We start from the raw sequence: 14,856 nt of genomic DNA on the forward strand, positions 1-14,856 counted from the left end.
AAACAAACAAACAAAAAAAGCAGCCTCCGTTTCCCATAGCGGACCCGAGTCCTTGTAAAAGCAGGCATTCAGACATTCTGGAAATGTCAAAGCTTACCAGGGACAGCTAGTTCAGCAGACCAAGGACAGCACAGTAGAGATTGATGAACAAAGTAACTCCCTGCGCCCAAAGCTTCCTGCTGTAAGCCCCCGCTGTAACTCCCTGTACCCAAAGCTTCCATGCTGTATGTAACTCTTTTTTTTGCTAATGTAGCCCTTTTTTCCTTTAAAAACTCTCCCAAACAAAGACTGGGGCCTCACTCCTTCCTCCGCTGTGCCGGTTGGTTGAATGGGGTCCCTGTCACAGCTTGTACTCCTGAATAAACCTTGCTTTTGCGGTTCGGTGTGATCGACTCTCTGGGGGTCTCTGCGGTGATCTAACGGCCTGGGCACAACACTCTGCCTCTCCTCTCTCTATGTAACTCTGACTTTCAAATAAATGAATAAATCTTTAAAAAAATAAAATATTTTAAGCTCTCCTGGGTTTCTTTTTGCTCTATAAAATTTCATGAAATTTTGTAGAATTTCTTTTATTCACCAAAGCTAACAGCATTAATTTCTGTACTGTTCCTAGATAAGCCAAAAAACACTTCTTTGTGGATGTTTTCCAGGTTTTGCTTATAAATCAAGACACAGCAGTAGATAGAATCACGGAAAAAAAATGGAAGGAAATAGACATATTAGCCATCAGTAGCTCTATCTCTGATTCTATTCTGACCATGAAACAAAACCATTTAACACATACTTGTAAAAATCTTATGAATATATGGCTAAACACAGGAACATAAACAGTAACAACTAGTGACAGGCTCTTCCATTAAGCCTTCAGTTGTAATTTATTCCTTTAAGTTCACTTAAGGACACAATTTATACTAAAATAATTATTTGGTGAGCTCAGAAACTTTTCTCTCTGTAACTATTTTATGTGTAGTACCTTTTTTTTTTTTTAACATACTTAGAACTCCTACTGATCTGAAGGCTTCATTGTGACATTTTATAGAATGCATTCCTCACACACACCTTCAAAATTTATTTATTAAAAAATTGGTGTCATTACTTGAGAACTGGATCCTCAGTTATAATAAATATTACTTCTAAAATCACTTAACTGAAAGAATTGCAGAGTTGTACTATCAGAGACACAGAAGTGAAATGTAGCACTCTGAATGCAATCTTCTGGAAGAACAGACAGGCCTTCTAAGTATGAGAGTTAGGTTAGGGTTCCCTGAAATACACAGATTATCAGTGGCTGATATACAAGCAAATGTATTCATTGACTAATGCCAGATATAAAGGAAAGCTTATTTTAAGAGTCTTGGGTACTTTCAGTTGTTTCTTTGTCATCTGTAGTAAACTCTTTGTTGTATAGAGTTTGATAGATGTTTCTACCATTAAATCCATATCACGTTTTATTTTTATCTGAACGACCTGTTATTGGAACATGTAACAACCCCTGAACTAAGAAGGAATCCTGAGACAAAAAAAGGATGCTCCACCATGTAAGAATAAAAGAATGTATTGGAGCAACTTAATTTAGGATTCCAGGTGGGTAGATATGTTGCAGGCATAGCCAGAGCAAGACCTTTCTAAATGGCAGTAGGGGCCTCATTACATACTTGAGAGCTTGTTTGGAGGTTCTAGCAGGGGAGCGCAGCTATACCCTGGACTGAAAACTGGTCCTCCCCTAGTGGGGAAGGTCGTCCTCTTCGACCGAGCACGCAGCTTCGGGAGGGACGCACTTGGAGCGGTGAGAGAGGAAGCAGACACAGGCTAGGCAGCCAGATCAGCCAAATCAACCCTGGCGATTAAAGGGGTGACAGATGTCGCAGCCGGAACGCCCTCACAACCAACACACTTCTACAAATCATAAAAGAACATGGGGATGAAATGTTTGTAACAGTGTTCCTCTATTATTCATTAGGAATAGCTATTCTGGCATCCTGCTGCGCTGTATACCTTAGCAGAAAGTCTTGTAACTTAAATTGTGTGACTGAGAATGGTGCCGGTTAAGTTACCAGGTGTTGGTGTACTTGTAAGAAATGGAAGACTCAATATGACTTCACTATGGTCTGTTGTATAGAGTTTGTATATATGTTGTATAGAGTTTGACAGATGTTTCTCCACCTTGACATATGGAGGCTAGTACAATCTTATCTATCATTCTTCCCTTGAAGGCCTTAGAGCCATACACTGAGAGGTGGTCCAAAAGCCAATCTTACAGTAACAAAAAAATTCATAAATTATTAATAATATAGCCAGGAATAAATACCAGAAAGAGGTACAATGCCTTGTTTTTCTGACATATTAGAACTAAGAGGAAAAATAGTTCACAAAAATGAGATAATCTGATATGTTGTGAAACTGAATCTCTATGTGTTACTCTTACGTTCTCATGCACCTCCCTCATCTACAAGGTGCATGAGCCTGTGAGGGACTCTCAATAGTGTCTAGGTGGCATAGCATGAGGCCATTCACCCAGCTTGTCAGCAGAGTCCATAATAGAGGCACATGCAAGGAAAGAGATAAATTTTAACTATGTAAATTATAGTAACGATAAGTTTCTAAAAACCAAAAGTCTTAGTAGATAGAGCAGTAAATAAATAAATAACACATTAAGACACCACTACAGATGAAAATGTAAATGTTCACTAGAGACTTAATAATGGCAAATCACATAGTGGCCAACAGGACAGGGTCCACCAGTGGTTTCTAAGATTAATGGCATCATGGTATGCTAGACAAAGGCCACTTGTAGTTCTCTAAGGAATTCCTTCAGCCTGCTCAGTGCACAGGTCATGTTCATAGGAAGAGAGTCCAACAGGACAGATGGGGATCAATTTAGGGGCCCAGAGTCTCTTCACACTATGGCAAGAAATACCCACGCTATGCTCAAACAACAAACCACCTAAGTCTCCATTAACTTGTCCCAGAGTAAACTCTGTCCATCAAATCTGACAACACAACAATTTGGATGCCCAGTGCAAACAGACAGTATCTGAGGCTGGTGCCAAAGTCCCTGTGAGTGCTCCTAAGAGGCCAGCCACATAGAAAGTTAAATTTATTAATGTTTCCTAAGAACTTTAGTCCAACTTGCCAACATGCATTTGCCAAATAGGGCCTGTATCTGTTGTCTTATCAAGCCTGCTTTTTTTTAAGTCTACCAACTCTGTTGTCTGAGAGTTAAAGAGCTAATCAAAGTACCACAACAAGTATTTGACTGCAATCTTGTACAACACACCTGTAAAGTGGATATCTGTTTGTGCCAGTGCTGCCACAAACCCCATGAACATCCTTTAGGATAATTAGTCACATATAATATACAATTAATATCTGGCATCAAGACTCCCAATGTCAAACTATCCCTATTTGCAGATGACATGATTCTGTACATAGGGGATCCAAAACACTCCACTGACACACTATTGGAGTTCATAAGAGTTTGGTAAAGTGACAAGATACAAAATTAACACACAAAAATCAATAGCCTTTTATACACAGACAATGCCATGGCTGGGAAAGAACTTCTAAGATCAAGCCCATTCACAATAGCTACAAAAAAATTAAATACCTTGGAATAAATTCAACTAAGCATGTCAAAGATCTCTATGATGAAATTACAAAACATTAAAGAAATAGAAGACAGCACAAAAAATGGAAAATCTTCATGTTCATGGATTGGAAGAATCAATATCATCCATACTACTGAAAGCAATATACAGATTCAGTCAAAATACCAAGGACATTCTTCACAGATCTAGAAAAAAAGAGGCTAAAATTCATATGGACGAATACTATGTCAAATACTATCCCAAAGACAAATCCTATCTTTTGCAATAAAATAGATGCAACTGGAAACCATTATACTTAATGACATAAGCCAGTTCCAAAAAGACAAATACCATATGTTCTCCCTGATTTGTGGTAACTAATAGAGTACCTAAAAGTAATCTATAGAAGTGAAATTGACACTTTAAGATGCTATGATTTTCCCTTGGCAACTCATGACAAGAGCCTAGGGAGATTACTGATGCCATAAACAAGAGTGTCAATTTGTTAAGTCAACAACAGGAGTCACTGTGCACTTACTCCTCATATAGGATCTCTGTCCTTAATGTGCTGTACATTGTGATTTAATGCTATAACTAATACTCAGACAGTATTTTACACTTTGTGTTTCTGTGTGGGTGCGAACTGTTGAGATATTTACTTAATATATGCTAAATTGATCTTCTGTATATAAAGATAATTGAAAATGAATCCTAATATGAATGGAAGAGGAGAGGGAGCAGGAGAGGGGAGAGTTGCGGGTGGGAGAGAATTTATGGGGGGGGAAAGCCATTGTAATCCATAAGCTGTACTTTGGAAATTTATATTCATTAAATAAAAGTTAAAAAAAAGAGATGCTATGATTTTCAACAGCCCTTGTCTCAACTGTTGAGGAATAGTATTTTTTTTCTTTTCATAATATTTTTTGAATTCTTTACCTAGTGTAGGGTTAATCTTATATGCATAAATTTAATTGAAAATAGATAGTTATAAAGAGGAGGGTAGGTTGGGAAGAATTACTATGTCCAAAATTTGTATATATGTAATTCATGAAGTTTGTATATCTTAAATACAAGTGTTCTGGGTAAAAACAAACAAAAAAAAGCACTATTAGCAGGAGAAAAGAAGAATGCAATTGGAAAATTGTTTCTCTCAGTTTAAATATCAAGGAGGCTAGAAATCAGAAAAGTAGTTGTGCTTCTGCTGCAACTGGCCTTTAACTTAAGGTTCCAGCCAGTAACTAGTAGAGACAACCTAGGTATAGTTGCTACAAACTGTACTATATCCAAAAATATACCAATCATAAGAGGCTATATGGAGGGGACAGCGCTGCGGCTCAATAGGCTATTCCTCCGCCTTATGGTGCCGGCACACTGGGTTCTAGTCCCGGTCAGGGTGCCGGATTCTGTCCTGGTTGCCCCTCTTCCAGGCCAGCTCTCTGCTGTGGCCCAGGAGTGCAGTGGAGGATGGCCCAAGTGCTTGGGCCCCGCACCTGCACGGGAGATCAGGAGAAGCACCTGGCTCCTGGCTTCTGATCAGCGCAGTGCCGGCCCGAGCAGCCATTGGAGGGTGAACCAACAGTAAAAGGAAGACCTTTCTGTCTCTCTGTCTCTCTCTCTCTCACTATCCATTCTGCCTGTCAAAAAAAAAAAAAAAAAAAAAAAAAGAGGCCATATAGAACCATTGAGAAAATATGCTTTACATAAAGTAGAAAAAGAACTAACTCCACAGAAAAATCCCACAAATATTATTAGATGGTACCAAAGGTTTTCTAAACTGATTTTATCAATTAACATTTAATCAGCAATGAGTTATAGTTCATGTGGCTCCATATGTTTCTTATAAAACTATCTTTAGCTACAAATGCAATTCCAATATTACATTTTTCCAAAAATATCTAATTTACATATTTTGAAATTATATATAGTTGTTATCTCATGAAGTTCATGATTATAATATTTATCTGAAGGTTTTTTAGATGTTCTTCATATATAATCTCATCTTTTATAAATAATTATTTGTTTTTACTTCTCCCTTTTAAGTTTTTAACATTTATTGTTTTCCTCATGTCTGTCTTATGGTGAAAGGAAAACTATATATGTTGTACAATATACCTCTTTAAATTTTTTTAAAGATTTATTTTATTTATTTAAAAGACAGAGTTACAGAGAGAGGTAGAGCCAGAGAGAGAGGTCTTCCAACCACTGGTTCACTCCCCAAATTACAGCAACAGCCAGAGCTGAGCTGATCCAAAGCCAGGAGCCAGGAGCTTCTTCCGGGTTTCCCACTCGGGTACAGAGGCCCAAGTACTTGGACCATCTTCCACTGCTTTCCCAGGTCATAACAGAGAGCTGGATAAGAAGTGGAGTAGCCGGGACTCGGGTGCCGGCACTGCAGACCAGGGCTTTAACCCACTGTGCCACAGTGCCGGCCCCCAATGTATCTTGATTATAGACACGTGTATATAAATATTATGACATGATTAAAGCAAGCTAGTGACATGTTAAAAAAATCTGAATATAGACCTACCATATGACCCTGGTAATTCCACTCCTGGGAATTTACCCTAATAAAGAGAAATCAGATATGAAAGAGTGATCTGTATCTCCATGTTTATTGCAGATCAATTCACAATAGCTAAGATATGGGATCAACCTAGATGTCCATAAACTGATGATGGGATAAATAAATTATGGTATATACACACTATGGAATACTACTCAGCTATAAGAATGAATGAAAACCTGTCTTTTGCAACAAACATGGGTGCAACTGGAAACTGTTATACCTAAGTGTAATGTCTTTTCACTAAATTCACTAATGAAATTAGCTAATTCCCAAAAGACAAATACCATTTGTTCGCCCTGATCAGTGGTAACTAATAAGAGTGCCTAAAAATTAATCTATAGAAGTGAAATAAACACTTTGAGATGTGATTATTTTTAACAGCCCTTGTCTCAACTGTTGAGGAACAGTGGTTTTTTTCTTTTTCTTCCATACTATTTGTTGAACACTTAGTGTGGGGTTAATATTATGAGTATTAAGTTAACTGAAAGTCGATTTTTGTAAAAAAAAAAAAAAAAAGCATGGGAATAGGAGAAATAGGATAGGAGAGGGAGGAGGAAGCAGTACAGGAGTATGGGTGGGTGGTAGGGTAGGGTGGAAAGTATCATTATATTCCTGAATCCGCATACATGAAATTCGTACACCTTAAATAAAAATTTTTTAAATAAGAAGTATAATACAGGAGCATGTAGATTCCAAACACAGAGCAAACACAAGAAACGATAATGCTAATTACCTGATTTGATCAGTTATGCTGATTAATGTTGTCTATATGAATTGAAATATTTCACTGAACCCCACAAGATATGCAAGCATTACCTGTTAAAAACTTTTGATAAATGAAACAACTCTTGCCCTAATAGACTTAAATCCATGATCTCAAAGTGTATCACATTATGTTATTTGTTCAAACATTAAATAGATTGACAGATAAATAATTGATTTGCTTATTAGTAAAAATAAAACTTTCTCTTAACTATAATTCTTACATTTCTGAAACGAGCTTTTAAAAATGTATCACTAGATACAGAAAATCTCCGGGCCCAGACGCTTAGATCTGACGATGCAGTAAACTGTTTGGTCCAGCTGCTCCATCTTGTAGGTGAATTACAGAGGTTTAAACCCAGCAGTCCTGGCTGAAAGCAGATATGTATGACACCAGGAGACGGCACTAGCTTACAATTCAGGCGAGCAAGAACCGGAGTCACATAATTACCAGTCTTTTTTTTTTTTTAAGATGTATTTATTTATTTGAAAGGCAGAGTTACCCAGAGAGAGAAAGAGAAAGAGAAAGAGAGAGAGAGAGAGAGAGAGAGAGAGAGGTCTTCCATTTGCTGGTTCACTCCCCAGATGGTCACAACAGTGGAGCTGTGCAAATCCGAAGCCAGGATCCAGGAGCTTCCTCCAGGTCTCTCACGTGGGTACAGGAGCCCAAGGACTTGGGCCATCTTCTACTGCTTTCCCAGGCCATAGCAGAGAGCTTGATCGGAAGTGGAGCAGCCGGGACTTGAACTGACTCCCATGTGGGATGCCGGCACTGCAGGCGGCAGCCTCACCCACTACCCACAGTGCCGGCCCAGCCAGTCTTTTTCTTTAAAATATTTATTTTATTCATATGAATGGCAGAGTTACTGAGAAGGAGAGCCAGAGAGAGAGAGAAAGAGAGAGAGAGAGAGAAATTTTTCATCTGCTGGTTTACTCCCCAAGTGGCTATAACAACTGGACTGGTCAAGGCCAAAGCCAGGAGCCAGGAGATTCTTCCGGGTCTCCCATATGGATGCAGGATCCCAAGGACTTTGGGCCATCCTCTGCTGCTTTCCCAGGTGCATTAGCAGAGAGCAGGATCAGAAGTGGAACATCTGGGATTCGAACAGGCACCCATATGAGATGCCAGTGTTGCAGGTCATGTCTTTAACCCACCAGAGTGCTGGCCCTTCAAGTCTTAATACATGATGGGGAGCAGCTTTAATTAATGTAGAATAGGTAGGAACCAGTGGATCTCTTGATAAATGTTCATTTTCTTCTCTCTTTCACCATAAACAAGTGCCTGATATAAAGCAAAATTACATGGGGATGTTGGATCACATACGAGTCTTTTTATGACAGTATTTGCCAAAGCACTGCAGGATGAAAAGACACACTTAAAAATATAAATATTCATCTCAGGATAAATTGCTGCCCATTCCAGATAGAAGATGCCTGATGTTATCAAGTTGCCACCAAGTGATGTTCTCAAAGATTAACAGTGTAAAGAGCGTATAATTGACTTCGAAAAGTGAGGCCGACCTTATCTTTAGTCTCTTAGTTTTGAAGATAAAATCAGGCATGGGTATTGAAAACTTGAGATGAATCATGATTTTCAATGGCTGCAGTTTATACTAAGATTTCCTGGCCGGTGCCGCGGCTCACTAGGCTAATCTTCTGCCTGCGGTGCCGGTACTCTGGGTTTTAGTCCTGGTTGCTCCTCCTCCAGTCCAGCTCTCTGCTGTGGCCCGGGAGTGCAGTGGAGGATGGCCCAGGTCCTTGGGCCCTGCACCCACATGGGAGACCAGGAGGAAGCACCTGGCTCCTGGCTTCGGATTGGCGCAGCACGCCGGCTGTAGCAGCCATTTGGGGGGTGAACCAATTGAAGGAAGACCTTTTTCTCTGTCTCTCACTGTCTAACTCTGCCTGTCAAAAAAAAATTTCCTGACTTCATCTTGATGTTTTTGGTTCTTTGGTTAACCCATCTTCTTGATGTCTGCTCATCTGTAATCTACTGCTAGTGTCATCAATCCATGTGAGTCACGGGGCCCCAGTTGCTGTCAGACCTGGAGCCTGATACTGTCTATCTAAACTGCTTATTTTTAAAAACATTTATTTATTTATTTATTTATTTATTTATTTATTTATTTTAAATGCAGAGCAATGGAGAGATAGAGAGAGAGGAAAAGGGAGAAGGAGAGAGAGCCAGTGAGAGAGAGAGAGATTTTTCCACTTGCTGGTTCACTCTGCAAATGCTTGAAACAGCCAAAACTAGGCCAGGTTGGCACTTGGAACCCAGAATCCAATCACCTGTGTTTCTCATGTGGATGGGCAACAGGAACCAAGCACATGACCTATCACCATTGCCTCCCAGGGCCCACATTGCTGGAAGTTGGGAGTCCCCACAATCTGATGGGATGCAAACTTCTTAACAGGCATCTTAAATACTAGCAACACATCCACCCAAGATCTACTAAAGTTTTATTGGGCTTTTATTTTCCATTTACTTTAGAATACCAGTAATTTCAAATGATTTCTTGGCCCTGGGAGATGTAGATAAGTCTTAACCCAGGAATGTCTTTCTCAAGGATTTGGGAGCTATCTCTTTGAAATGTAATTATCAATAAAGAAAGGGTGCTGGCATCATGGCATAGTGAGTAAAGCCACTGCCTGCTATGCTGGCATCCCTTATGGGTGCTAGTTAATGTCCTGGCTGCTCCACTTCCAATCTAGCTCCCTACTAATGGGCTAAGAAAATCAATAGAAGATCTCCCAAGTACTTGGGTCCCTGCCACCTACATGGGAGACTTTGACAGAAGCTCCTGACTCCTGGCTTTGGACTGGTCCAGCCCTGGCCATTGGAGTCATATGCAGAGTGAAATCAACAGATGGAAGTGCATTCTCTGAGGGTCTTTCCTTCTCTCTGTGTAAGTGTTTCAAATAACTAAATAAATATTAAAATAAAGATCCATAGCAATGGGACAGTGCAGAGTCCCTTAATAGATCCCTGGTTTGAGTCCTGGCTTCTTTCTTTCTGATTCGGGCCCTACTAATTTGCCTGGGCACTCGGCAAGTACTTGGACCCCTGCCCTACAATTAAAGAAAGGTAAATCTTTTAAGTAAAAAGAGCATCCTCTTGGTCCAGCTTCTTTGGATAGCTAAGAGCCTAACATCGATGAGTGGCAATAAACAAATAACTAGAGTCCAACCACATTGGTCAGCATCCCCTCTAACACATTCCAGTAATTTCCCATTACCTTACTGCAGTGTTCAAAAACCCTCCCATCTTTTTCCTTAGTAGTGTTGAGGTCAATTTCTCTTTCCTATTGCAATAGTCTGGGATAAAATCTTTGCCATGTAGTTTGACTCCATGTAGTGAAATTTTTCACTGGTAAAATAATTTTCCACTCTTCATAATCTTCACAAAAATTTTCTAACAATGAATATTTTGTTTTAGCAATAGAATTGCCCATTTTTCTAGTTTATAGCAATAGTATTACATTCTGCCAAGAACTTCGGACTTGAAGAGGAACAAAACTCAGCTTCTTGATGACATATGTAACTTTCATTTGGAAAAGAAAAGCTGAGGCAGATTAGTGCAAGACTGTCCCTTGTACTATGCAAAACCTTACAAGATAACTGAGAAGGTAATGATATTAAGAGAAGGATTTAGGCTAACTTGAAAGGTTTAGACTAACAATTCAGATAGATGATCAGGGAACTCATCTTTAAGTGCTGCCACTTAAGTGGAAAGTTGATTGAGAAAAGAATGAGCATTATAGACAGAGAGAACTAAATACAATGGCCCAGAGGCTGAAAATAGCATGCCCTATTTAAAGAATTACAACAATGTGATGACATTAGATGTTGGGGGGCATTGGAAGTGATTAAGTCGTAAAGGAAGAACCCTCATGAATTCTGAGTTAAGGTTGAAAAGGGAATTCATTAAGGTTGAAAAGGCTCTTTCTTTCATGTCTTGGCAACTTCAGTTCTGATCCAATTTCCTGCTAATGTGCCTTGGGAAATCAGTGGATGGTGGCTGAAGTACTTGGGACCCTGCCATCCACTTTGGAGACATGGAAGGAGCTCCAGAGTCTTAGCTTTAGCCTGGCTCAGACCCAGCCATTATGAGTTGTGAGCCAGTTGGAGAATGAAACTGTGGATGGAAGATCTCTCTCCTCCTCTATTTCTCCCTTTCTCTAGAACTCTGATTTTCCAAAAAATAAAAATATCTTTAAAAAAAAGATCCTTTGTTTTTGACACTCTTCTTTGTGTTGACATTTCTTTTGACACTCTTCTTTCTTCTGTGTTGTTTGTTCATGTTGATAGAAGCCATCTGTCATGTGGATAGCTACTAAATGGAGAAAACCATGTGGCAGGGCAGTGAGGGAATACAACAGCCCATGGGTAACTAAATTCTGCCAATAGCCACATGAGTGAGCTTGGAAGTGGATCCTCTCCTACTTATGCCTTGAAATTACCACTGCCCTGGCTTTGATTACAATCAGTTGAGAGGACACCTGTGTATTTTAGTAAAAAATTAGGTAACCAAATACATGAAAATCAATAATCTCAAAATATACCTACTAGAGAAATTCAATTACAGAAGAACTTTAGAAACCAAATTCTCATTCAAATTAGCAAACAAATATAAACATCAAATCCCACGTCACAGGCCAAGGCTATGGTAAGAAAATAATTTTCCTTAGAGACACAAATATTTAATTGAGAAAATGGGAATACTATTGGGCGCTTTACATATTGGTCAGTTGAATGTATTTAGTGATATTATATATAAATTTATTAAAATAGCTGAATCTGCTTTTTATAAGAACTATGAAACTTGGACGTTGTAAGAGATAGAATGGTTACCCAGGGATGGCAAATGAGGCTTTTGTGTATGTAGTGAGTTGGAATTTTTTTTAGGGATTTGAGTGTAGAACCTTCAGTACATGGTGGGTGTCATGTGTGATCTCCTTTGTGCTAGTTATGATGTTTCCAAATGAAAAGGTTTTTTTTGATTCTAGGGCCTTGCATGGCTGGAGGTGGGGGTTAAAACTGACCTGAGAATGGTTACCTGTGGATATGGGCCAACAGCTGAAAATGTTGTTGGTGCCTATGGGACAGTGTACAAGGCTTGTGACCCCCTTAGTGCTCACCTTGCAGCTCTCAAGAATGTGTTAACCCCCAGTGGAGGAGAAGTTAGAGGTGGCATTTCCATCAGCATGGTTCTGGAGGTGACTTGATTGAGATGGCTGGAGGCTTACAGCAGAGGCCACCAAGGATCCAATGCACCAGTTTCTGATAGGGTTGGATTTTCTTCACGCCAACTGCATTGTTCACTGAAACCAGAGAACATTCAGGTGACAAGCAGCAAAACAGTCAAGTTGCTTGACTTTGGCCTGGCCACAATCTACAGTTATAGATGGCACTTGCACCACTGTCTGTTACACTCTGGTATCATGCTCCTGAAGTTCTTTTACAAATGCAACACCTGTCAACATGTGATGTGTTGGCTGTATCTATGCAGAAATGTTTCATAGAAAGCCTCTCCTCTGTGGAAACTCTAAAGCTGATCAGTTGGGCAGTATCTTTGACTTGAGTGGGCTGCCTCCCAAAGATGAGGAGCCTGTTCTCCTAGAGGACCCACCTAGTGTAGTCAGTGGTACCCGAACTGGAGAAGTCTGAAGTGCAGCTGCTGTCTGAAATTGACTTTTTTTTTTTTTAAGATTTATTTGGCCAGCACTGCGGCTTAATAGGCTAATCCTCCACCTTGCGGCGCCAGCACACTGGGTTCTAGTCCCGGTTGGGGCGCTGGATTCTGTCCTGGTTGCCCTTCTTCCAGGCCAGCTCTCTGCTGTGACCAGGGAGTGCAGTGGAGGGTGGTCCAAGTGCTTGGGCCCTGCACCCCATGGGAGAGCAGGAGAAGCACCTGACTCCTGGCTTCAGATCAGCGTGGTGCGCCGGCCGCAGCAGCCATTGGAGGGTGAACCAACGGCAAAGGAAGACCTTTCTCTCTGTCTCTCTCTCAATGTCCCCTCTGCCTGTCAAAAAAAAAAAAAAAGATTTATTTATTTCACTTGAAAGTCAGAGTTACACAGAGTGAGAGAGACATGTCTTCCATCTTCTGGTTTACTCCCCAATTGGCCACAATGGTCGGAGCTGTGCAGATGTGAAGCCAGGAGCTAGGAGCTTCTTCTGGGTCTCCCACGTGGGTGCAGAGGCCCAAGGGCTTGGGCTTCCCAGGCCATAGCAGAGAGCTGAATTGGAAGTGGAGCAGCTGGGACTCGAACCAGCATCCACATGGGATGCTGGCACTGCAGGAGGTGGCTTTACCAGCTATGCCACAGTGCCAGCTCCCTGAGAATGACTTTTAACACACACAAGTGAATCTCTGCCTGCAGAGGCCTGTAGAACTCCTATATTCATAAGGAAGAAAGTAATCAAGGGTGAGCAATGTAGTGACAGTCAAGAAGGAAGAGAAGAGGTACCGCCACTCCTTCTCATGGGCACTAGAGTGGTGAGAATCCCAACAAGAAAGTCAGCTCTGGCTTCGTCTCTGAGCTGATGAGACTCCAACTTTTTAGAGAATATTTTCTGTCCTAAAGACATTTTCTTCCTACTCCTGCTTTTGAGACTCATCTTTCTCCTGTACCCCTAGTTATCTACAGTGAAAGGTATGCTCATCCTTCCCCTTTTCAACCTTGATACTAGGGTCATTTTGATTATAGGAAAACAAACAATCCAAAGAATTAAGAGCCTTTTTTAAAGTTTTTCCATTATTTATTTATTTTTTTTGATAGGCGGAGTTAGACAGTGAGAGAGAGAGAGAGAGACAAAGGTCTTCCTTTTTCCGTTGGTTTACCCCCCAAGTGGCTGCTATGGCCAGTGTGTTGTGGCCAGTGCGCTGCGTCGATCCAAAGCCAGGAGCCAGGTGCTTCTCCTGGACTCCCATGCGGGTGCAGGGCCCAAGCAACTGGGCCATCATCCACTGGCCTTCCCGGGCCACAGCAGAGAGCTGGACTGGAAGAGGAGCAACCGGGACAGAATCCAGTGCCCCAACTGGGACTAGAACCCAGGCTCCCGGCGCCGCAGGCCGAGGATTAGCCTAGTGAGCCACAGCACCGGCCAAGACTCTTTTTTTTAAAATGCTTCTTCCTCTGGCTTTGTCATTTGGAGATTTGGAGAAACCATTTGGAAAAAGAGACTTCCCAGTACCACGTTAAAGGCTCTGTCCTTACATTACACAGGACCTAGGCAGCCAAGCAGAGCTCTAACAAAGATTATGGAACTTAAATGAATTTTATTTTTATATTCACTGAGGGGAAAAAAAAAACTATTAGATAGGTGCTGGGGTCAATAGGATCTGTTACACTCTGGATTTTTAAAAAATAATTCCTTAGGAGTGTGCAACACATTTAATGAGAAAAATATCCTGGGAAGCAGAAGGAGTCTGTATTTCAATCTCAGAAACAAACAAAAAAAGGAGCAGAAGAAAGGAAATCAAGGACAGGCAGCATTTGAGAAAGCTGCAAGCAGAGAACATAGTGGATGTGTGAAATGGGGAGAAATTGCCTCTTTCCTCTCTCACCAACCTCCCAAGAGTTTTGTTGTTGTTTATTTTTCAGGATCATGGTTTCAGCCTTGGGTCTAAAGTAAGCCTCTTGCGTTGCTGTACCAGGCTTGCACTGGGATCCTGCTCGAATGAAACCAGTAGTCTTAACATCACCCTCAATTAACAGTAAGATTGGCTGAGTACCTAATTCCATTTTATGTAATCCTGCCGAGAGCAGCCACAATACAGCAGTGAGTCTGGGAGAATGAGGAATTCCTTGTTTTAAAATGTGTGTATGTAACAGATGAGAAAATTACTGCAGTGAAGAGAAACACTTAACAAAGAAAATTAAATGCCCCAGAAAACTCAATTATTTCAAAGTGTACAGTTCAAAGAACAGAAGTCTG

At 40.7% G+C, this 14,856-nt stretch overlaps 1 pseudogene; it reads left to right on the forward strand.

Moving 5' to 3' along the window:
- The first annotated feature begins 11,963 nt into the window (after positions 1 to 11,963).
- Positions 11,964 to 13,347, forward strand: LOC103346027 (cyclin-dependent kinase 4 pseudogene; annotated as a pseudogene).
- Positions 13,348 to 14,856: the final 1,509 nt, after the last annotated feature.

This window comes from Oryctolagus cuniculus, chromosome 12 (assembly GCF_051225735.1).
Source record: "Oryctolagus cuniculus isolate XC-2025 breed Fujian yellow rabbit chromosome 12, ASM5122573v1, whole genome shotgun sequence".
Classification (NCBI taxonomy): domain Eukaryota; kingdom Metazoa; phylum Chordata; class Mammalia; order Lagomorpha; family Leporidae; genus Oryctolagus; species Oryctolagus cuniculus.